At 42.2% G+C, this 25,302-nt stretch overlaps 1 protein-coding gene across 1 annotated transcript in view; it reads left to right on the top strand.

Moving 5' to 3' along the window:
- FYN (FYN proto-oncogene, Src family tyrosine kinase) overlaps window positions 1–25,302 on the top strand; it is a gene marked incomplete at its 3' end in the record, with an annotated part of 136,118 nt that overhangs the window by 54,899 nt on the left and 55,917 nt on the right. Inside the window, exon 2 of the mRNA XM_082302608.1 lies at window positions 5,858–5,928. The remainder of the gene's footprint in view (window positions 1–5,857; window positions 5,929–25,302) is intronic.

The raw sequence follows: 25,302 nt of genomic DNA on the forward strand, positions 1-25,302 counted from the left end.
GCTGGCTTTCGGCTTACACAGAGCTGCACACTTGCTTCTCTCCCCAGCAGTGAGGATGACCAGGGGTGCCACAGGTTTGGGGTTCTTCTCAGAAAAATTTCATAAGGCAGGATTTAGGAATGGGCCATGAGCGCCATTGCGATTGCCTTTCTGTCGCCAATGGCTTCACTGTGTCGTTCTCCACATGCTCACCATAACCACCAGCTATCCCACTGAGGTTTCTTAATGCTATTGGCATCTTTTGATTCTTTGCATCTGCCTCTGATGGGTCTCTGTACACATCCACACTCTCTGCCTGTACTGGTGCTTTCCGTGCAGAGTTCTTGGTTGGATGCTGCCACGTTTCCAGATCCCAGCTTTATGCTTTCAGCTCTCTCTTACAAAGCAAGTTGATGCCTGGAAAAGGAGTTGTGAATGAAGATTTTGTTTAGTTTATCCAGCTTGAAAGTAGAGAAAAGGGAAAGGTACTAATATCACCAATACTGAGCTGTCAATATCGAGGGGCTTGAACTGCCTGTGTGAGGGGCACAGCCCAGGGTGAAGGAAAGCAAGCAGCCTGCTTTGGCAGGGCTGGGAGCCGCAGAACATGGGGACCAGCTGACAGCAGCATGTCTGCTAAAGATAAGTCAATATACCCAGTGTGTGAGGAGATTGAAGTGTCACAGAGAAGGGGCAGTTCAGCTTTTGATCCTTAGAACAGTTTGTGAGTTTCTTTCTCTTTATAGCTCCATTTTATTAAATCAGAAAAAGTTCGAGCAAAGCCTCAGTGTTTTCCTGGTGTTTTCCTCCCACGTTTCCTGTTTCTTAAGACTTGTTGCCACTGCAGTGGTGACTTGGCATCTGAGTTCCTTCTGCTCCAAATGGAAAGGGCAGACGTGTTTTTAGACAGGAACAAATTTGATGGTGCAGACAAACATTCTTGTTTTGAAACTACTAAACTACTTTTGAACTCCTTTAATAGAGGGACCTAGTTATCCTTGTTTACATCCTGGATGTGCAGAAGCTTTACAGTAACTGTTTTAGAAATCCAGTGACTTTCACATGAAAAAATGCAGGGTGCCTGTCCCATAGCCGCTATCGTCTTTCCAAGTTCTGGCACTGTTGCATGGGAGGACGAACCACCAGAATAATGGTGTCTTAGTATTAAGTCTTCTAATGGTGTTTCAGGTTGGTTTTTTCCCCTTTGCTGTTGTCTGGGGTTATGTCTGGGCTCATTGCAAGAGCAGATTTTGGTGGGAGTTCCCTCTTTCTGCCCTCAGCTCTCTCCTCCCCTGCCTGTTGATGACCGGGCTTTTTCATATCATGTGCCAGCTATCTGGGACCTTACTTGGAAAAGGGGTAGTTTCAGGCTAACAGGGAGGCTTTTGTCTCTGTGTAAGAACAAGCCTGTAAGCGTCCCTTAAACTTTAAATGTTTTATTGTTGGAAAACTTTCAGATGTTCACAGGATAAGGGCTCTTTATATGTAATCTGGCATTGCACAGAAAAGGATTACTTTATGTAAGTTAAGATGTGCAGTTCCTTTATAAACTGGCTGTGTAAATTCAGCATGCAGGAGATTGTTTTTCTCCTTCTGTTTAATGTTGCCTTTAGAAGGGATTTCTTGTTTTTGGTCAGCTGGAGGTTTTTTTGGTTGGTTGGTTGGTTTTTGGTTTTAGTAGGGTTACAAATCTTAGATGGTGGGAATGGGTAGAAAATGCTGCATGCACCCCATTAAAAACTGAATGTGTATGCTTCCATAGATTTGTTGAAACAGCAGTGTCAGCAGAGTCCTGGGTAACAGAATCCTCCACCAGTCTGAAACGGGTAACTCAAGATTGTTAGAGGGCCCTAGTAACCTACTACTGAAAAGTACTTTCTGGACCAATTCATGGCCCAAAGTCTGTGTGGTATGATGTACTTGTAACGTAAGCATGACTGACATTGGAACAGATGAAAAGGCAGGCTGTTACTCTGAAGACTAACACTTTCTTTACAAAGTGGATCCAGTTCATTTACTGGTTACACATCCTGATCCAGACACGTTCCTTTGTAAACTGTTCAGCATGAAAAACTTCATCTTCCCAGGTTTTGCCAAGTAAAATAGCAGCCCAAGCACCAGGAATGCCTGCTTCTACTTGAGGTTTGAAAAAACAGCAGCAGAAGCATGTTGCTAATAGAAAACTGACAGATGTTTATAATTATGTAGATTTTCCTCTGTGTTTGAGTACCATAAACTCAATTGCATTTGAAAAGTATGTAAGACCACTTATGACTTCAACCAGCCACTTCCTCCAGCTGTGTGAAACTCATGTGACCTGCAACATGTACCAGACCAGGCCCCTCGGTGTGGCTGTTTTTATGCTTTCAGTCGTGTTATTATCTGTTTTCAATGGTGGGTAGATTATCACTGAACAGTTTTTGCTTAAGTGAACAATCAGGAGTTTAGTGTGTTCACATCTAGGGTTATTTGCAACGCACTTGATCCAAAGATCCTTGAAGTTGGTGGGTGCTGATGGATTTAGGAGTGCAGGCTTGAGAAAAAAATTACTTACCTTGTCTGTTTTCAGTGATTTCTCTTTTGCCAGTAGTAATAAACTTAACTGTGATCCCAGTGTGAACTGACAAAAACACATCTGAAAGCTGATGAAAACCAGAGGTTGTCTCATGAAGCAGACAATGGCATGAAACCGAACACACAAATGATATGTAGTTACGCTACTTGCCACATTCTGTTTCACAAAATATTTCTTTCTTTCCAAAAGGAAGTAATTTTTACACAAGGCTACATAAATACGCTGCTGATATATATGTAACACTAGCAGGGGGATATGGGTTTTTGGTAAAAGGTGGCAGTTTGTTGAAGCTCATGCTGCCTACAGGAGAAGGCTGTTCCTGGCAGATAATAACTGTTTATCCCCCAAAAGTGTTTTGTTTTTCTGTAATGTTTCAAATCATGTCACTCTGAAATTCAGCCCAACTTTTCGTGTCCATTGGTGTGCTAAGGATTTCCTGTATCTTACCATGTAGGAGGAGATGCTTGGACAGCTTTCATTTGGATACTGGTTGGACAAACCTTTTGTTTCCTCTTCTATTTGTTATACTAATTGTAAAAGAAGCCTATATTGGTGTGCCTTGAGGCCTACATTACTTTATTTTGCATCTCCTATGCTATACTCTCCAAAGTCACCAGAGCTTTTCTGAAAAGGGCTCGTCAAAATTTGGAGATATGTAACATGATCCAAAGCCTTCCAAAAAAAAGGAATATTTCCCCTACATTCTTGGGTAGAATGAAAATCATTAAGACTAAAACAGAGTTCTGTACAGGCCCCCAGACTGAATGCAAAGAAAGAGTGAATAATCTTTGGTTTACTCTGCAAGCCATGTCCAACCCCCGCCCTCAATTATGCAGCAAAATACTTCCCTTCTCCCTCCCTGTTCTACCTCCAAGCCTCTCCTCTCCTTTGTAGCCAAAGAGATAGAGCACATTTTTCACCATCATCTAAAATCAAGCAAAAGGCTTCCCCACGCTTTCTGTCATCCCCACAGTTCTGAAGATCTTGCAAGGCTAGAGATGTGGCAGATTGTGAATCTCCCTCAGATTGAACGAGACATCCCCTTCCCTAGTCCTCTTGCTAGTTTTTGTCATACATGGTCTCAGTGAAAGGCTTGGACTAGACTCCCTTGGCATGTATTAAAGCAGCTGTCTGCATTCCCGTACTGTAACAGTGGAGCTATACTGGTCCACCCTTTTCATCCTTTCCTCCCTTTTACCCTAGAGTCAGCACAGGCTTCTTTTTTATTTCTTCTTTTGTTATTTTATTTTATTTTAGTCACTTTGCAAACTTGGCTGAAGAATTTCCCCAGTTTGGTTTAATCCCTGGTTGCTGCACAGGCATTTGTGGTGGGGTGAGGGAAGGAGAAAGGGAGCACTGTGGGGGCTGCATCCAGAAGCTCCACACCAGTGCTGGGGGGAGTTCAGCCCCTTTTGGCAGTGGTGCCAGCCCCTGTCTTCCAAGTATTCCTGGGACCGGCAGCATGGAGTACAGAGTTCCCTTATTTGTCGCTCCTCTGAGGAAATTATTAAATCAGTCTCATGATGTAGAAGAAAATAATGAGCTAATCCGGAGTTGAGGTGCCGTTGGATTGTTTTGGACCTGGCTCTTTTCTCAAGCCTCTAACTTTTCTGCATGCAGATTTTATCCAATTAGTTCGGAGGCAGAAGTAGAGTTTCTTGACTTGAATTTTTCTTTCCAGGCCAAATGCCTGCAAGCTAGGGAGGGAGATGGATGGCACTGGAATAATAACCACCTTCCCTGAGTTTGAGCAAAGCAGTTAAGACCCACTTTTTTTTCAGTGTTTTCATAAACTCTGCCAAGCTGTACAAAAGGTGATGGGAGAGGAGGGGGTGTTCATTTTTTTTTTCTTTATTCGTTGATATGCCCACTCTTCTTCTCAACTGCTAAACAGAGAAAGCAAGCAGAGAAGAAGATGCTTACGTTTGTACTTTTTTGTTAAAAAATGTCTGTTCCTAAAATCTCTCACAACAGCCTCCTCTGATTTGCAATGATGCCTTTTTTTTTCTTTTCTCCCCAACATGAACCCTCCACTCAAATGAAGTCTGAGCTTTATAATATCAGATGTCTGCTTGCTAATCAGGACTTAGAGCAATCCAGTTTCCATGTTTTAGAGGAATATTTATTCAGTTATTCCTTAATAGAAGTTTTAATTTTGTAACTGCTTTTCATGTAATGATGACCAGTAAAAATAATTTGATTTAAGAAGCCATTCCCCTTTTGTTTCCTGTTTATGCCTACAGCATCTTTCAGGAGAGGTGCTGGCACAAGACTTGCTGTTTCTGCAGCTGAGGCAGGTTTTCATGATCAGTAGTGCAGGGTTCCAAGTCATCTCTGTATAGCTGTAAAGTTACTCATCCAGCCGTAATTTCACAGATACCTCTCTGGTGGAAAGTTCAGCCATGTACTTGGGGGAGAATGGGACTTAAAAGCAGTTCAAATTTAGTCTGGCTTCACTGGTGTGGACACCTGGGCACTGAAAATTGTGTTCTTCTCCATTTGCTGCACAGTTACCACTCCCAGCCCTGAGCACCAGCAGAATCCTCGCTCCTCCATCTTCTAGGAGTTTACAAACTACATGTTTTAACGTCATTGTTAGTCTGTGCTCCACGAATTATTCTTTCAAAGATTTTTGCCTCAAGGAAAAATAAGGCGTAGCTGTCATTTGAAATTTACTCAGGGTTGCCAAAATGATGGCATTTGTCACTTTTGCTCTCCATCTTCTTTAAATGGGCCCTAGTGTGTGTCAAGCTGGATATTGTGTTGGTTTCCTTCTTCTCCCTCTTTGTTCTCCTAGAGAATGCTGAGTAATTAATACAGCCTAAAAATGTAGTGTGGCACAAGCCCTTTTTTCCCTTTGTGTAGTTTTCAAACAAGGAGGCTGTCATGAACCTACGTGCATCAAATTCCAAAACCAGTTTGTTAAAACAAAATCACTAAGAGTTACTGGGTTGACCAATTTTTTTTAGGGTTGGATCTAAAATAATTGGCATGCTTCCTGTGTGCTTCTGTGCATTTCATGTTGTTGACCTTGTCTCCCTGAAGTCTGAATAGCCATCATGTCAGTGACAGTGATGTCTCTGAGCAGTCTGAGGGAGTCCTGCAATTATTTTAATATTTTGCATAATACCAGTGGAATTCAATAATTAGTTGTGAAGGTTCAAATCAAATTACCCCCTTCCCTAAACCAGGAAAAAGGGTGGAAGTTGGGGATAAATATCAGTAGAGAGAGAAAAAAGTGTAACATAATTTGTTGTGTTTCAGCCACTAATTATTTCTTTCCCTTTCTCTCTTATTTTACAGGGTATGTTTTCGAGCCAGTTGTGAGGAAATGTGGTGAATGTAAACTTGCTCTGTTCAGGGGGGAAACTGTGGTAAGTGGTGCTGTCTTGATCAATTCTGGTTTTCAATGAGAATTTCGGAAAGATTGTTTTAGCTTTTTTCAGTCTTAATTTTTTTTTAGCTCTGGAAAATACAGAGATAAGTTGATTATATGTGTTGTTCTTCCTCTGGTATGGAGACTCGCAGTATGAGAAGCACTGACAGAGAACAGGATGCTGGGCCTCAGGGCAAGGAATGTGTTTTCATTTGCTCCAGTGGCATCTGCTTATTGTGTTTGTAGCTGTTCCATTCTGCTGAAGAGTGGTTGAGCTGAAACCTAGAGCAGAAGAAATAAAAAGGCCTAATTTAAAAACAAGGGGTGCAAAAAAAGCGTACTAGCTGTGTAAGAGATCAGGAGCAAAAGTAATGCAGAGGGAGCACATATTTCCCAAAGTGGTGGGGATGTCCAGTCGCTCTACAATCTTTCCATCTCTTCCCAGAATGTCTGACTGGCACCCTTGTCATGTCATGTGGAACTACGATGGTTTGCCTATGTCTGAGAGATAAGGAGGTAGTTAATGTGGGCTACACCAGTTTCCTTATTCCTCCTTTCCATACCACGTGACAAGCTTTGCTGCTTGTCTGACTGTACTGTATACAACACTTCCAGAGGCATCAGCTTCCAACAGGCTTCTGGTCCTCAGTGCTCTGGGAATATGGCACATCGTGTGTCTGTGCTGCTGACTTGCACCACTCTGAAGTAGAAGGAGACAGAGAAGAGCAGGAGGGTAATTAGTGACATGTCCCAACTAGAGGGAAGTAATTCAGAGAAAGCTCTTCCAACATGGAAAAAATAAAGGCAGCAGATCTGGAGCAGTTTGTAGGCTCATCTTGCCTTTCTCTCTAGGAGACTGTCAGTATACACAGTTCTGGATAGTACCAGTCAATCATCCCTGGGAAAAGAAACATGTCAGCAGAGGACTTTGTCCCTGCTTTCCCTTGGTCAAGCAGGGTTTGGACTGGTGCTTTTTCTTTGGGCAGAATGTGCAGATTGCAGATGAAAACTGGCTTATTCTCCACTGGCAGAAGACTTCAGAGTCAGATAGCCTGCAGGGTAGAAAACTGAAAATCAAAGACTGGCTCTGTGAGAACACTTGTTCTTTTCTACCATTTAAAACTCCCCAGATGTTGTTACATCATACAGAAAGATCTCGATTAGCTAGCAGATGTTTAAATGTAGATTGCTGCCTTCTGCAGAACATATACTCGTAGAGATAGAAAAAGATAGGATAGTCAAGCCCAGAATTGCACAGAGAAGCTGGCCAAATGAGAAGTCCTTCACAATTGTACCTGAGTAAACCCTACTGCAGCTCATTATTTTAAGTTATTTCTTCTCTTTGGATCAGCTTTTCTGACAATTTTGCGTGTTATAAGTTTGCATCTATATCCCTGTGAGAAATACAAGCAACAATTATTTAACTAGAATTTGGTTGTAGGGCCAGAGATGAGCCACAGGCCAGAGCATGTGTTCATTAGTCCATGAGGTTTTGTGGTGACTTCCACAAAATGTTGTGACTTAACTACCAAAGAGGATAGGATCTGTATCTAGTTTTCTTTTTGGTGGTAGTACTGATACTTTGATCCTAAAAGTTGTCCAGTGTCCTTACAGACTGGCTGAGCTCTGTGTGGGATGTGACAAAGTTCACAGGTGAAAGAGGAGAACTGTTTGGAAATAGTGATGGTGTGTAACATCAAGGAAAAAAAAGTTTATCAGCAGACCCGGTAGTCAGATGGTTGTGTTCTAATTTCTCTTCAAAGATGCTTCAGCTGAGACTAGCCTAGTCTCCATGGCTGACCTTAATAAGAGAGCATAGTTCAAGGCCAGCAAGACAGAAGAGAGACAGAAGAAGCATGCTTCTTAGAGTCATGGAATAATCCTGGTTGGAAAAAACTGCCAAGAAACTGCCAAGAAGCTTGTATAAACTGTTGTCTTGTCCAAACCCCCACTTGAAACAGGTCCTATTAGGTCAGGTTGCTCAGGGCCTTGATTTTTAAAATCGAGGGCTGGAAACTCTACAGCACTTATGGGCATCTGTTATGTCTGACCATCCTCAGAGTGAAAAAAGTGCTTTTTTGTTGCTTCTTGCTGTTGTTCACTGTCAGTCAGCGCGAACTCTGCATCTTCTCTGCCTGTGAGAGGGAAGTCTTGAAGAAGACGTCAAAATCAGGGAAGTTGCTTCTTGTGGCTCCAAGGAAATGTGGTATCATGTAGATGCAGTAAACTTGCTAGTGAGGGAAAAAAAAAAACAAACACAGTTTGGTTCACAGAGGTTCTACTTGGGCAATGTTTCTCAACCTGTGGTTGATGTTCAGACTTGAAGAGCATGGCTGCTTGACTTGGTTGAATTTTGACATGTGGAAGAGGATTAGCTGACAAACTGATGCACCTGAAAACTGCCAGCTTTCCTGACTTGCTTAGTGATGTAAGTCAATGAAAAGAGGCACTTGTCAGTGCTGGGTTGTAAACATCCTGGAATTTCTTCAAGTCAGTCTGGAGCTGGGTTTGTGCTCCAGGATTTTGCTCTAGAATTTGTTTTCTTGCAGCCATTAAAATACATAAACAGAGTGCAAATTTTGTTTGTTTTCACAGCTGTTCTTTTCACTCTTCCCACTTCACACTTCTTGCAACATCTTATTTTGAGGTAGAATAATCAGGGAGCTTGAGTTTCTCATATGTAAGGATCTCTGAAATATCTCTGACCCCACTGTGTGTTTGCCTATGGCATTTCAAATTCCCAGAGAGTTTGCCTCTGTCCCTACCCTACTGAATCCAAGAAGTACTGGACATCAAGAGGATGTTTTGAATTTATCTTGACATAGCTCAGAGGTTCAGCAGTTATTTATTCATCTTGTATCAAAGTCCTCGAAAAGGTCATGCAGCCTCTATATCAAAAATTCATAATGGATTTAAGAGCTGATTAGAGACATATACTTGAATGCTGGGAGGGGAATCTTGGCTGAATTTAAAACTCCCTCAGCTAAGCTGATGACAGTGTGAGAAGACCCTTCATTTGATGAGATTTCTGTAATGCAGCCTTGTGGGTGTCAGAGCACATATTCATGTGGCACTATAGGTTTGCTTTGACCACGGCATGTGGAAGGCGGTCACAGAATGGCCACCCTTCCACATCAGATCCTTACACAACTGCAAGGAGTCACAAGAAGCCTGACTGATGTAGGACAGAAAACCTTGGGGTGATCTCTGTTATTTCTCACAGTCACACTGCTCTTTGCCAGTCCACACTCCCCTGGAAGCTCTTGCCTTTCGTAACAGTTTTTGTATTTCTAAGTATGACTTGCACTGTACAGTTTGGGGTTCTGTCTGTGTCCATCTACACCCTGCAGCTGGTTACAGCCATCAGGATCGGGGGAGGATAAAGCTGCGAAGTGAATTGAGGGCCTGCTGTACCATAAACCTGACCTGCATCTTTCTGTGCCGGGTGTGCCACCGTGCACTCGTCCATTCCCTACAGATTTCTGCTTCCCAGAAAAGCTGTGAATGCTTCAAGCACAGGCCTTGATGTTGAATGTGTGTCTCAGGGCCTGGGAGTCCATGGCTCTTTTCCCTCTGAATTTAGGCAGGGATACATTCCCAGGTTGAGGGCTTTTTGATGTTTCAGCTGAAATCTGAGATGCTTTGCTTCTATTTGCACACTTCTCTGTAGACTAGAAGCAACTGCACATCTTAAACAATGGTTTCAGTTATTTCTAGTAGCTCAGATGTGTCAAGGAAAATTTGGATTTCAGCTGCTAAGACGCTCGTCTGCTATTTTGGTCCCCCCCCCCCCACCCCCCCCCCCCATTAGAACAGTCAATTTTTTCTTCTCTCTTTATTTTAAGGAGAAAAAGAAAAAAAAAAAAAGCAGGTACTGACTGCTTTGATTTTAAGAAATTATATAAAAACAAAATTTCAGCATCTTTACACATAGAAAATTTGTTTGCCTTTAGAAAGATTGTGATGCCCTGTTCATTCCTCGGTGTCCGATTTGTATGGTACAATTATTTATATCCCTGATGTCTACCAAAAATGCTATTGCATTTCTCTTGGTAATTCTTCACACTTGTCAGGTTTCTGACAGAAAGTGTTAGAGAGCAACTATGTATTATCTGTGCTCTCACTACAAAAAAAACCCCAACTTTTGCTTTATTACCTGTATTCTGCCATACCCACAAGAGGATTTGCCTGAGTCATTAGCTGTTTTCTGTAATTAGGGCTGACCTGGTGCATTTTGGTCCTATTTCTAGCAGCTTTTAGTTTTCTGAAGTCAGTAATTTGGGCACCGATGTGTCTTACAGTGTCCTCCTGTTACATATCTTCATTATCTGTTCCTATGGGCTGAAGATGATCTTTCTCCTTAGGAAGGAAAGTATGGGAAAGCACTTGAACATTTTTATATATTTGCGGCTTACCAAGATTTGCTATGCTATGCTTGTAATTCCTTCAATTTTAGTCTGTTTCTTTTCTTCCAGTCTAATCCGTTCAGAAGATGTGCATGTTGATGCTGCTGGGTGTAGTAAATGTTAAATCTGGTCTATAAGATTTCTAAGGAATGTGGTTTATCCCCTGCCCAGAACTGCATGTGTCCAGTCCCACCCAGACTGGATTTAGTCTGCTTTCTGTGAAGCATTGTTATACTTGTGTTCAGTTTATTAAATCAGATAACCCTACAGAGTGAGGTTATGTTCCAGTCTCCTGCAGAAGAGATCTTTCTACTGTCTCAGTCTCTGTAATTTTCCTGCATTTCACTGGTAATTCATTTAATATAGCTTTTTCTCCCTTCCTCCCTGCCAAGTTTGAGGTGATCCAATTGTTGGAATTACTCAGCAGAAGAGAGTTGATCTGTGGGCCATCTATGTAGATGTCTCTCCTGCTGTCGCCACTAGAGAAGAAATAGGGAAGGACAATTAAAACAGCAGATGGAACAGAGCACTTCACACAGCCATATTTCCCAGCTCTCTTGGCTGGCTCAATAACAAAGATGTTTGCAGTGGATCATGATGTTACAGCAGCTGGAATATCCATGATAGATTTAGCAAGTAGTATATCGGCTGTGGGTTTTTTTAAATCTAGACAATAAGCCTTCCAATTGCTCTGTTGAAAGAAAAACATTACATTTTGAAAATTCAGGTGTTGCTTTAGGGAGTGTTACATCCATGTTGCTCTCTTCTGTATGTGCACTGGTGCAGTTGATGCAAAAGCTCTTGGTCCATCACACGGATGTGTTTCACACCTTATGTTCCCCTTCCTCCCCTGCAGAGAACTGGATACAAACACGTGCATGATTCAGGGCCATCCAACCCTTTAGGAGCTCAGAATCAGATATGGAACAGCTTGCAGCCCGTTTCATGTCCAGCTCTGATCATTTAAAGTGTACATGAAGCTTTGAGCAGGCAGGTGCCACCCAACTGGTCGTGGGATCCTGGAGCATTGTAGGTGGCATCTCCAGGGAATTTAGTTGCTAGGAAGCATCACCTCCTTAGTGAGCTCGTGCAAATTAAGGTTTATTTTTTCAGAGGTTAGTAATTTAGTCATGTTTGGGAGTCTACTGCGGAGATCAAAACACAAAAGATTTTGCCTTGACACCTTGCACATTTATGGTCCAAATCACAAAACCTCTTGAGCTGTTCAAGGAGCAACCAGAAGCTTTTCACATGAATAAATCATTCCAGTTTCCCATGCCTTGCTTCAGAATTAGCTTGAAAAATTTTGTCTGACGTCATGCCAAAAATCCAAAACGGCAACAAAGCAAGGGGAACAAAAAAGCCTCCCAGCAGACACCCAGCATGGAGCATATTGCCAGACTTGGGTCTGTTTGTGCCAAGTTTATAATCAGGCAGCAAGAGGGTCTTAGTAGGTAATGCTCTCAACCCACAGCTAATGAGCCCTGCAGCATAGGGAGTGAGGAACACTGTAGAGAGAGCGTGATAATGCTGTGTGTGAGACACAGATCATATCTGGGAATAAAAAGAAAGGAGAGCAGGATCTCTGGGCATCAGATAAGGCCATTTCTGTGGGTATTACTCTTACTAAAGGAGTAAGTGTTGTAATGACAAATAGATCTATAGATATAGTGTAAGGCATGCGGACAGATGTAGATTTTCCTGACCTAAGTGTGCTGTATTTTGCAGTACAGTCACAGCGCTGCTTTTCTTCTATAGTTTCATCTATGAAATACAGGAGGAGGGAGATGGTTAAAGTAATTTTCTCAAGATTAATTCTGCCTCATCAATACTTCATGGATTTAATAGATTTTAGAGTTACAGTCATTTGGGAGATTATTTTATCATCCAGGTTCAGTGGAGGTTGCTGAAACTAAGTGCAGGACAGAATGCATGTGTGTGTGATACAGGATGCTGTGGTATCAAGCTTTAATTACTATGGGATTTGTTCAGGAGATTTCTCTGTGCTGTTTGTGAAGCTTTATGTTGGGCACTAAATACATTGCATATAGACAAGTGATCTCTTCAACAAGAGTTTGGTGTGGATCTCTAGGCACAAGCGTCTGTTTCCGTCTTGTAGCATAAGCACACTGCTGTAGTTCTTCATCTCTCATTACGTCTCCCTCTTGTTTAAATGCTCATCTGGCACAAACATAATGAAACTGCATATAAAGGATCATGAGGAGGAGGAGAGATCTCATTTCAGATTACCAAAGCTGAGTATTTTGGGACATTGATGTCCATATTTCAGACATTTATATTATCATTTTGCTAAGCTCAAAGATAAAAGAAATCCTTGGACGCAATCCAGAAAAATCAAGAACAGAAACTAGTGTAAAGATCATGCATTAATGTGTGTCTTGAGAATGCCTGCAGTGCTGTATCAAAATACCCATCCCAAAATAAAAATTAAGATGGGCGGATCCCGGTGCTCAATGATGGGGGAGATTACTGCTTGAGGTGTCACACACCATTAGCTGAGGTGGAAAGCTCTGTTAGGGAGTGCTCTGTGTTGTTCTGCAGCTGCCCTGCTAGCAATGGGAAATAACACTTGTGGGCTCCAAGGGATTCTCTGCAGCCTCCACTGGTCTGGAATAGTCAGCTCTTCCCAAGACATATTATCGGGGAACTCACGGATGGTGAATTTTAGAAAATATCCAGCAAGCTTAAATTCATTACAAGTTTGTGTTTGTGTTAACTCTGAAGACCTCAGAGCTAACAGAGGCTTATACAGCCTTCTCATAAATAGCATTTTGTCCTGTTGACCTTTATACCTGTTCAGCACCCACCTATAGGAGTATACCTAATATAGAAAGTCATATTGCTGCTATTGTTTTTAAGAAGAGAAAATAATAAAAGATTCAGCTGTGTAAATGTCATTCCTGCCCAGCTCGTTTAGTATTACAAGACAGAGAGAAGTCTGCTTTGAAATTTCCCCTCTGGCAAAAACTTGAAAAGCCTTGAATATTGTGTGCATCCTTGATCGTGTCATGCAACAGTAGTAGTGAAAAATACAAAATCTACTATCTCATTCTGCTAGGGATTTGAATGCTGTGCTGAGTGCTGAGCACTAGTCTTCCTAATCTAAAGGTGGTGTTGAATCCTGTAACAACCTTTCAGGAAAGCTATGACATAGCCTCCATCACGGAAACATGGTGAGATGGCTTGCATGACTGGAGTGCTGCAATGGATGGCTACAGGCTCTTCAGAAGGGCCAGGAAAGGAAGGAGAGGAGGCTTTGTGTATTAGGGAGCCTTCAGACTGTACAGAGTTGAGGATAGTGACAATAAGGTGTGGAGCACATGTCATATGAGGAGTGGCTGTGGGAGCTGTGTTGTTCAGCCTGGAGAAAAGGAGCCTCAGAGGGGACCTTATCACTCTCTACAGCCACCTGAAAGGAGGTTATAGCCAGGTGGGGGACAGCCTCTTATTCCAGGCAACAAGCAATAGGACAAAAGGACATAGCCTTAAGTTGCGCCAAGGGAGGTTTAGATTGGACTTTAGGAAGAATTTCTTCACAGAAAGGGTGATTGGGCATTGGAATGGGCTGCCCAGGGAGGTGGTGGAGTCACCATCCGTGGTGGTGTTTAAGGAAAGGCTGGACGTGGCTCTTAGTGGCATGGTCTAGTTGAACATGGTGATGTTCAGTCATAGGTTGGACTCGACAGTCTCAGAGGTCTTTTCCAACCTGATTGATTCTGTGGGATTCTGTGATTCTATGATTTCAGACAGCATTGATTTACTGACATAAGTTTTGTGCTGTTATTTAATCGAACTGCATTTCTTACCTTGTATTTTATTTTATGCAAAATCATGATAACTAAAGTGACTTTACAGGCAGAAGGATAAAAATTGCACAAGACATTTTAGATTCTTTGTAAAATTATTAGTTAAAAATAGACATAGATCTTAAATAGGATCTGAAATGTTAACTACTTTGATCCCTGGTTAACAAACATTCCCATTCATGCAGTTAAGATGCTACATAGAAAGAAGACTCTGTGTGAAAGAAACGTCAATTTGTACATGATAGAAACAGGATTTTGGGTCATCTCATGTCCTCTTTTGCTGCTTATCAAAAGTTAAAAGTGGAACCTTTTCAGTGGGAACCTACACCAAATTAAAGTGCGGTATGCTTTAAGCTACTGGTTGCACTGGTCACCAGTATCTGTTACTGTGAGGGGGCTGAGTCTGGTTAGCTGTAATTGGACAGAATCATCAGTCTGGGAAAGTCCTCCTTTTCCATGATATTTGTTGCTTGCGCATGACACTTAAGAGTTTTTGTCCATTTTTTCCTCCTCTGCTAATTCCTCAATATTAGGGAATTAGTGTCTCTCTGCATGTCATTTACGATCTAACATAATCCCCTTTCCCCCTATTTCTTTCCATTTACATCCTTGGATGAGAAATATTTAGGCCACTACATGTCTTTATTCTTGTCAGACAGAGGTTGATGAAAGATCTGTTACATGAAATTCTGCGCTATCTCTAGAGCAGGGTATCTCAAAATATATGCTTAGACATATAGAAAGCAGAGACTGACAGCTGATAGATGGTGCAGACTTCTCACTGTTTTCTACCATGGCCATTATGCCAAATGTTTCAAAACACAGGGAGACAAATTTGTGTACAAGTGAAGGGACATATTTTTTGGCAGGGAAGACAATGCAATATCCACTGTCCTATTTTTAAGATACTCTTTATGACCATTTTGGTATCTGCTAAATGCCTTTGTAGAAGCCCAAGATCATTCCATTTGCTTTTTTAAATGATTTTTTTATCTTAAGTTTTGCCCTCTAACTGACTGTAATTACACAGGGAAGCTTAGTTTGAGTCTAACCACTGGCTTTTTGTGTGTCATTAGATGGTGTTGGGGGATTATCGGGCACAGTTGTAAACTACAGTATATGTCTTCATTTTCTTTTTTGGATTAGACTGTTTATAAGCCAAGTGTTTCAGATGACAGAGAGAGAGCACTAGTCAAAGCTGACAAAGCAGAAGGAAAGCTTGTGTTGAACTATACGAGGCTGTTAGCAGCAGCCTTTTGCTCACCCTAAGGAAGTAGGAGCATGCTGAAGACACAAGCTACATTACTAGTGTAAAACAGAATTCTTACGTGTTGATACTGAAGTATTCATCATTCCTGTGTAGGTGCAGCATGTGCCTTCCATGTGCGTGTCACCCTGCACATGTGGTGTTGGTATTAACCAGACACAATTACTTGTCTGGTCATGCGCGTGGAATATGCCATTGGTTACTGTCAGCAGTAGCGAATCTTGCACGGAACTGCGGCTCCTGTCGTGCTCTGAGCAGTTTCATGTGGCTTATGCTCAGCAAAAGATGTAGCACCCTTCATCTAATATCTCGTGCAGCAGTGTGCAAAGAGACTATGTATTACATAGCAGGCAAAAAGCAGCCCAGCTTGAAAACACTTCAGAAGGTGGATGGGTGTTGGGAAGAGCTCTGAGGAAGGAGCTCCGTTTCCAGGCAGAGAGAAGGAAGCACTTGAGCTGCTGGCTGTGCACAGCCAGTGTCTTTGGGAAGAGTTCATGTTCACATTGGTTTTGTTAGTTTGCTTTTACCATCCAGTTTAGGTCCCCATACCCGCATCTGCTTTTGTCCATACTTTTCTGCATGTGTGATTTGGGTGAATGGATATGAGGCCTTAATTTTAAATTTTGTGGGAAACACAGGCCTGTTACTCTGGTGCTGCAAGACCCCTTCTACAGCACTTCTAAGTTTCCAGAAATCAAAAGAAAATGATGAATCAAATGAAAATTTTGAGGCATATGTTTGAGACAGCATTGAAAGTCATTTGTATTGCAGGGGACTTCTAAGTGCTGTATGAAGTATTTCTGTTATTTAACATCAATAGTTTCTATTACTGTATTAAATATTTCCCTGGTTGTGCTTCTGATTAAAGAAATAAAAAATTCCTAAGCTGTCACTTTTAACAACCTCTTCATCTCTAAGAAAATTCTTGGTCAATACTGTGAGAACCCAATACCATTCCAGGCCACCATCCTGCTTCAGCAGGAGCTGTAAGAGTGCTGCTGTGTGGAGGGTTTTTGTGTCAAGTTATCAACACTGTTCTGCTTCCACTGTAACCAGTAATTCTCATGGTATTTTTTTTGCCCAGAATATTTCTCCTATTTTTGAAGCTACTCATGAATGTAGTCAATGTCTTGCTTGTCTCTTTTGAATTTCTTAAGTCTGGGATAAATTCCAGGAGCTTTGTGGTGTAGCTTTAGGCTCCTCTGGGTTGGAGATGCTTCTACTTGTCTCCCAGACAAGAACTTTCCTTAACTATTTAAAACAAGAGAGGAAAAAACATAACAACACAAAAACAAAAACAAAAAAAAACATACAAAAAAAACCCCAAAACAACAAAACCACACCAAGAACAGGTAAAAGCACAACATAAAACCATTTTCCTGTTCCAGGGTGGAGGAAGAAGACACCCCAGGCACATCCGGCAATTAGTTGTATATTTTCTTCAGGTTTTTAACCAGCTCTCATAGAAATCTGGTTTTTGATGGACAGTTCTCTAATGATGATGGACAGTGAGAGCAGCAAATTTAATGTACTCTGCAAGTCAGGGATGGCTGAAGTACCAGAAAACTGTGAAAGTCTGAGAGAGATGCCCTTGGAGCTTGCTTTGTCTGCTCACAACTTCCCTTTCTTGTATTTAACCAGTTTGAGTCCAGGTTGTCTGCCCTAGGCTCCTCTGTGTCAGTGGTGTGGGCGAGTGTGAAGGGAGCAGATTTTTAAAATATTTTTCTTTTTTTTTTATTATTTTTTTATTTTTAACCTAGAGCACATGAGCAAAACAACAGGCTGTATGCCAGTTGAAATCATGGTGGTTCATGCAAAGTGTCAAAGTAGCTGTTGGGCTGTCAGAAATCCGTTCTTGGTTAGTTTGGCAAGACGTAAACTAGCAAGTGACTTTTCAGAGACGCTTCTGTGATTGTGTGGCACATAATGACACATTACTGTGTTAACAGGCTTGACTGTAGCTTGCTTGACATGTCCAGCAACCTCCAGTTAATCTTTCTGTAATTTACAGAAGTAATTCCTTGTGATGTTACATGTTAGTATCCTGCAAGAGTCTGGAAATATCTAAGCCATCCTAATCCATTTGTTAAATTTTATAGGTGTTGCTTATCTTATGATTAAACAAAATACTGAGAAATTGGATTCTTCAGTGGAGCCCAGTTAAATCTTTTGCAAGGGCTGCTAAAGCTTGCAAGTAGAAGGAACTGACATTGCAGATGATTTAAATCTGTATTATCTCATCAGTGGGTAATTTACAAACCCCACTTATTATGTAAATGTATTCAGTAACCAGAAGAAGGCTTAAGTATGTGAGAAATCATACTTTTATGTGCTGTAAGTCATCTCACCTGTGTTATGTTTGTTCTGGGTGAAAAACACTGTCTGACTGTGACTGGGAGCCTCTCCAGGGATCTCATCCTCAAATCTGCAATGCTGTGATTTACAGGAACAGCCTTGTGATGCCTCTTGAACCTTTTAGAGCTTCCTGTTTCTTTCTTGGTCTTTCCAGGACTAATATAATTTTAGCTACTTCTTAGCAATTAGATTAGGCACAGGCAATTTCCTTGTAAAATTGCATGAGTAGGTTCTTCCATAAACTGTAATAAACTTGTTGTGGCTCAGCAATGTTTGGCAGGATAATTAAACTGGACTTCAGCACCACAAATAGGTTTGTAGTTGAAAAACACAGATCTGCTCAGGTGCTTGTTTGAGTTTCTATAAACACAGTCTCTGTCATGGCCATATGTGTCTTCTATTTGTGGTTTCTGCTGCAATCTATGCATCCTTCACTCTGGAGAATCATGTTTTAAGTACATTGGATGATAAAGCCCTTGTGCCTCTTATCCCACAAATGTGCCAACATTAGATGGTTTCATGTTGATGTGTGCCATGTCTGTCTTTGGTGTTTATTTTAAAATAATATCCGCGATTGTGTTTATTTTAGAATCATTTATTTTAAAACAATACTCTTGAATGTTCAGGGATCTTAAGATAGAGGAAAGAGAGCATTTAAAGATTTCTTAAAAATTAAAAATCACCTTTGTGAGCATCTTTCCAAATAAGCCTGACAACTGTACAAACCTGACAATTTCTTTTTCATGCAAGGGCTGTATTGATTCTGTGCAGCATGACACATTCTGCTAGGTTTTTGTGCAAAAGAAACTGTGCTAACCTCCTGCCCCTTCCCCTATCAACCTCATCACTTTCTGACTGCATGTGTCTGGTGCCCCTGCAGCTAACCCCATAAACACAAATGCCCCTTTAAACATAATTTCTCAAGCATTTTCCTCGTCGTTTCAGAGAGCACATAGAAAGCAGAGTGTCCCTGTTCACACAGAGACATACCCTTACATTTCCAGCCAGTAGTCTGATTGCTTAAAAAAAAAATAAAAACCCACCCATGGGTAATTAGTACTGTGTGTGTAGTTAATCGATTTAAAGTTAAATGCCGATGGTGCTGCTGAAAGGTCGTACTAGATTTTGTTATTGCTTTGAAAAAAATCTGGTTTAGTGAAGACCTCTGGTCTCTGAGAAGGGACATTGGTTCTTTGTGCACTGCCTGCAACAAAAGAAAAGCTGGGGGTGCAGTTTCCACAAAGGATGCTGTAAATTTTATTATCACCTAGATCGTGGGGTTTCTGTGTTGATTTTAAGGGAGAAGCCCTTCAATGTAAGGAAGCAGCTGTATCTTCTTACTCACAGCAAAAGGAGCTGGTGTGCCAGTGGTCTTGTGGGTGAGATAGGAACTTCATCTCCTGCTGCCTAGTCCATCATCCTCATCATTAGATGATTCTGCCTCCCAGGCAGACTGATTACTTCATATTTTCATTCATTAATGATTTATCAGACAGCTCCTCCCCTAAAGGCTCATCTCCTCTCTTATACTCACAGCCCACACGCAACCAGCAACATGTAGCTGCCAGCTGGCACTCTGGCTTTGGGAGAGCAAGATGCTGATAGCTCTTCCCGCATCTCCTGCTGCCCCCTCCTCCCCTCCCTTCCCAGCTGCTCTGCTCACCTGCCTGCTCCTTGGTGGCTTCTTAGATTGCACCCAAGCCATGAAATCTCCATATGTCCTGTCCTCCTATGCCCTCTCTCCAATCTGATTGTTTAAGGTGCTTTTCCTAACTCTTTTTTAAATTAAAAACAGTAGAAAGAGAGATGAGGTGACCCCACTTGTAATGCAGCCGTGCTTGTGTCTCGGTTATGGAAAGAGTGGCCTCTTACTTTGGTGAGAGGGTTTGCTCAGTGGTGACTTAGATTTTAGTAGAGAAGCAGGAGTGCTGGGGGGAGACTGAGCAAGCTGTGTCTGTGAGCAGGAAGGCGTGGGTTGGCAACAGTTTCAGGTTTTGCTATCAGGTGCTTGGCACAACAGCTCTGTTGAAATCCCTCTCCAGTTGTCTGTGTGAGGGAGTGATTTTTATCACATTGCTAAAGATTAACTCTATTCTTGTTCTCTGTTCTGCTCCCAGGAATCAGGCATGCTCTGAGGTCTGGGAAAGAGAGTCCAAATGAATTCTCATGATGAAAGGAGGGAAAATCCAGAATTGTTTGCTACTGTCCAACTTGTCCACTGCAGGCAGGTGGTGACTGAGAGCAGTGGGAACAAGGGCTGCAGGACAGGAGGAAAAAACTATAAGCTAGGAGAAAAGGAATAAATGAAATTCCCTTGAGTCATTTATACATGAATGTATAACTCTTGAGTGCTTAATCTACTCTTGGCAAGTGGTGACTGATAACTAATTTTCTCTCTTCCCTCTCCCACACCCTCCCAGCATCTTCAGAAAGGACATGTGACAGGACTAATAAATCTCATTATTTTAACAGGCTAAAATGGAAATTATGGATTAGAAGTGCTGTGGATGCCTCAGTAGAGAGAAACTGACTTTTCCTAAGACGCCTAAAGTATATTTTCACTTGCACTGTTATTGAGATCTTTCTGAATTATTCAGGCCCCTCCACTTACCTCTTTGGCACAACACTTTTAAGTAAACCAGTGTTGAAGGCATCAGTGTCCAGTTGAGCAGCCTTGTTGCTCCTACTGCTTGGGGATAGCTAAAGCCTGACACTGAGTGAGCTCAGGCTTTCGGGGAGGTCTGGGTCTAAATCTAGATTGGATTACCTTTACTCTAGGTCTCTGAGTTGGAGCTTTGTGCTCTGTTTTAAGGAAGGAGATGGAAGGTGAAGGGGAGTTCAAGCTGATACACATAATGGTGCTGCAAGACTGATCAATTTGGATGCCTTTGGCTTTAGAGCAGAGAGAGGTGCGTGAGAACAGTAGATGGTTGTGTTCTTTATGCAGCCAGGTGTCTGAAAAACCGGTGTCAGCTGTGAGGGTGTAGGAACTCTTGCTGCTCTGTGGTCAGAGGAGGCTTCAGGGCTCCCACGGAGGGGGTGGAAGGCCATAGCAGGGCTCTGCTCACACAGGCTAAGGGGAGAGTGCATTGTACGGTGACTCAGGTCAGAACAGGGGGAAAGCCAAGAACAACAGCAAGTAACTTATTTCAAGGGGTAGTCTGTGAGCAAAACAGGGACTTGGAACATGGGTCTTGCACGCCTCTAGACCAAGGACACAGCCCATTGCTTGCTGCGAGACTGGTGCATTCTGGAACTGTGGATGAGGATGGCAGCCGAGATGGATAAAGCACTTCATGCTTTAGCAGGTGTGTCAAAACTTCTTCCAGGTCTCTCAGTAAAACCTGTCAAACCTGGCACACAACTGTCATCAGAGCTAAGGGCTTGTTGCCAGAGGAGATTCCCGTCAGTAAAGCCGAGTGTAAACTTACAGCACCTGACTACTTCACTCTCTGTTCTCTGTATGTGGGGTGTGTTACCTTGTGCATAGGGTGCATTAAGTGTGCAAGAAGTTGCTGTAACGCAGAGTGTGCTCTGAATTTCCACCTAGTGCTAACTGTCTTGGGTAAAGCACAGTTTACCAAGCAGTTTGGTTTTTCTTGCATCCCATCTCTTAGCTTTACCACTTGGATTGGAGCACAGGACCTAAAAAAGAGGGAATTTGAACCACACCTTTTCCCTGCAAAATGTGGACTCTGCTTTTGTTACCTTACTGAATTGTTGCATTTGTCTCCATCTTGTAGAAGGAGTGAGAGAAGGATTTTTGTAAGTGCAGCAGGTCTTTATATGATCTGGCAGAATCACAAACTGCTGTGGTTAGAAAGGGCATCTGGAAATCATCTGCTCCAACTCTCTGCTCAAACCAGGGCCAACTTAAAGTTGGTGTCTCAGAGTCATATCCAGCTGGGATTTGCATATCTCCAGCAATGGAGACTCTACAGCCTCTCTAGGCAACCTGTGCCAGTGTTCAACACCCTCACAGTACAAAAGCTTTTTTGTCTTGTTTAAACAGCATTTCCTGTGCTTTAATTTGTGCCGATTGCCAGTCGCTGGACACCACTGCAAGGTCTTGCCTCGTCTCATTTACTGCCTCCCATGAGGTATTTATACACATTAATAAGATTGTCCTGAGCCTTCTCTTCTCCAGGCTGAAGAGTCCCAGCTCTCACCCTTTCCTTATAGGATGGTGCTCCAAACTCTTAACCATCTTTGTGGCCCTTTTACTGGATCTGCTTAAATAAGTCCATATTTCTTCTGTACAAGGGAGCCCCAAATTTTCAGGAATCCCTGAATTGAATCCAGCACTCCAGTCATGTCTTACCAGTGCTGAATACAGGGGAAGGGTCATATTTCTCAACCTGCTGGAAGTGCTTTTCCTAATGCAAGCCAGGAGGCTGATGGCCACCTTTGCCATAAGGGAGCATTGCTGGCTCATGTTCAACTTAGTTTCCAGTGGGACACTCAGATTTTCTCCTGCAGTGCTGCTTTCGAGCTGAACAGCCCTGGATTGCCTGAACCCTGCTGATTCAGGTTTTCATTTTCAGCTTTTTCTCGTGTTTAATGTGTCTGTGGCAGCTATTTCTTTGTGCAGACTATTTGGTCATTTTACATAATTAAACTATTGAACTAATTAAACTATCATCCTGAAATCGTGTCCTGTGGAAAGCAGTTCGCAAAAGAAGGCTCGGTGAGGCTTGCACCAAAATGGAACGTGTAACCCACCTAACATATTGGGGTTTATTTCCTCCCTTTTTCTCACGCTTAAATGTAAAATAAGCATTATACTGAAGGAACCAGGCAAAGGCTAATTTGCCTCATTTGAATGTGAAAAGGAGCCCACATCCTTCCTGTGCCCTGCAAAGAATGCAGAAAGACTTCATGGAGAAAACAGATGTACTAATATGTATCACTTGTTGGGGGCAGGGGGAATCCAGGGTGCTGCCATTAAAGCAATGCTGAACTCTTCTCTTTTGCTTACGTTTGTGCTCCTGGCATCTGAAAAACTGCCCTGAAAAAAATACATACAAAAGGAAACATGGAGCTTCATTCTTCATGCTTCAGCTTCAGGGAAGATGGTTAAGTGTCCAAATGCAAACAAAAAGCAGAGGCTGCAGCCCAGGCGTAGGGAAATCTCCTGCATTTCAGAGACAATATTGCCTTGCCAGAAGAATACACTACTGACATCATAAACAAAACAGACATAACTTTTGGAAGTACCCCTTGATTTTATTTGTATTTTATATACCTCTCTTAACACGTAAATATGAAAGAGTTAGTCATGTTAGCTCACAAAAAATGCAGGATAGAGTGGGGAGTTTTAATGGTCTGTTGGTTTTTAGCATGGGAGATAGAGAACAAATGAACTTATTTCTACAGCTGTGCAATCCAAGTCAGAGTTCTGTCCTTCCCTGACCCATCTGTTTATCGCTTTCCAAGAACTTTGGCATTGAGCAGTTAGCACTGACTGGTCAGCTTGTGAATCTGCTGGTGCTCATAACTTCCCAAATTCAGCAACTTGCCTGATGCAGATTTGGCCCTGTAGCAGTATAGAGTCTCTTGCCAGCTTTTAGCTTTCAGACAGGAGGCAGTAGCATGTGGCAATTTATAATTTATTACATACAAGTATTGTCAGTCCCAGTAATAAATAGGGATATGTGTAGGAGAATGCTTTAAAGTTTTCTTTTAAAAGGCTATCTCAGACTTTCTAAATTAAAAACTGGTTTTCCAAAAGCAGAGAAGTGAAGTGTAGCAGTTACTCAGATTTTTTTGTTCCGCAGTGGTAGCTGAGTAACATCCATGGGGGGGTGCAGTGCTTAGTGAAGATGTTGTGCTCTTTTCCTTAAATGCAGTACAATGGACATTTTCTTACAGTCTGCAATACTGAGGTTCACTTCAAAATTGACATTTCCTGCTTGATCTGCTGTTTGCACCTTTGGAAAATGTTCATTCAGAGGAGTTTAAATCTATAGCACTGACACACAAATATCCGGCCACGGATGAGACAGGCTCAATAACCTTGAAAAGAGAAATTTTAAGCGCACTTACCTAAATCACTTAGGTGAGCGTGAAAGGAGCACAACAGCTTGAGGTGTTTGAGTTGCAATTTAAGTGCTGGCTTGTTTTGTACAATCAGGGTAAATAAAATCTTGGCCTTGAACTGATATCTGTGTATTGGAACAAACATCTTAATGCAGCACACTGCAGAAGGAAGGAAGCAGAAGAGAAATTAGATCACTTTCCTGCATTATTTCTTGTGAGTGTAGTCTTCTTACGTATGGAACACACATTTCCTGTTGTAAAAATATTGTAACAGCCTGCAGTAGCCAAGAAACAAATAATCTGCTGTCTCTGAAAGCTGGAGTCAGAGGTGCATGTGTAGAGGGAAGTATTGGAAGACTGTAGATGATCGTATCTCTCACGCTCTGAGAAGATAGTGAGCTACATAACCACTGCTGTGATTGTCCTAACAACCGTGGCTTTACAATGGGGAAGAAATGATAGACTGACTCTTCATACAAATGACAGTGTAAAGGTATGAGTGCATTTGGTTCTTGCTTTTTGTTTTGCATCATATGTGCATTTAGACAGAACCATGTGGGTGTCTTAATCCTCTGTTCTTCATGTGCCTTAATCCTGGAGTGTATGTGCTTTCTTTATCTCTGTCTACAGTGATACGGGTTTGTACCCATATTCCACACGTTCTCTTACAGCACCATTAAGTCCCAGCTGTGCCAGCTGTGTTTTGTGATAGGAACCACAGAGGTGAGAATCCAATTCAATAGCAGAATCACCAATCATAGAACTGTTTGCATTGGAAGAACTTTTAAAGTTCATCTACTCCAACACTCTTGCCCTGGACAGGGACACCTGCCACTAGACCAGGTTAGTCAAAGCCCCATCCAACCTGACATTAAACATTTCCAGCAACGGGACACCTGCAACTTCTCTAGGCAGTCTGTTCCAGTGTCTCACCACCCTCATTGTAAAAAAAATCTTCCCATGTTTAAATCTACCCTTTTTCAGTTGAAAACAGAATTTGAAAAAATGTCACTGCAGGTCCTGGTAAAGCCTTTCTCTTCATGTTTCTTATAAGCCTCCTTTAAGGCTGCTCTAAAGTCTTCCTGGAGTCTTCTCCATGCTGAACAACCCCAACTCTCTCAGCCTGTCTCCATAGGAGAGGTGTTCCAGCCCTCTGATCATCTTCATGGCCATCCTTTGGACCTGCTCTAACAAGTCCAAGGTCTGGTGCTGGGGATCCCAGAGCTCGATGCTCTGGTGAGGTCTCACACCTCACCTCCTGGTGAGGTCTCACAAGCGCGAAGTAAAGGGACAGAATCACCTCCCTTGACCTGCTGGCCATGCTGCTTTTGATGCAGCCCAGGATTCAGCTGCTTTCTGGACTGGAGTCACGTGTTGCCAGCTCATATCCAATTTTTCATCCACCTGTACCCCCAAAGTACTTCTTCACAGGGCTTCTTTCAGTTCCTTCATCCCCCAGTCTGTACAGATGCTGGTGA

The sequence above is a fragment of the Coloeus monedula genome (assembly GCF_965178545.1).
Source record: "Coloeus monedula genome assembly, chromosome: 2".
Lineage (NCBI taxonomy): Eukaryota > Metazoa > Chordata > Aves > Passeriformes > Corvidae > Coloeus > Coloeus monedula.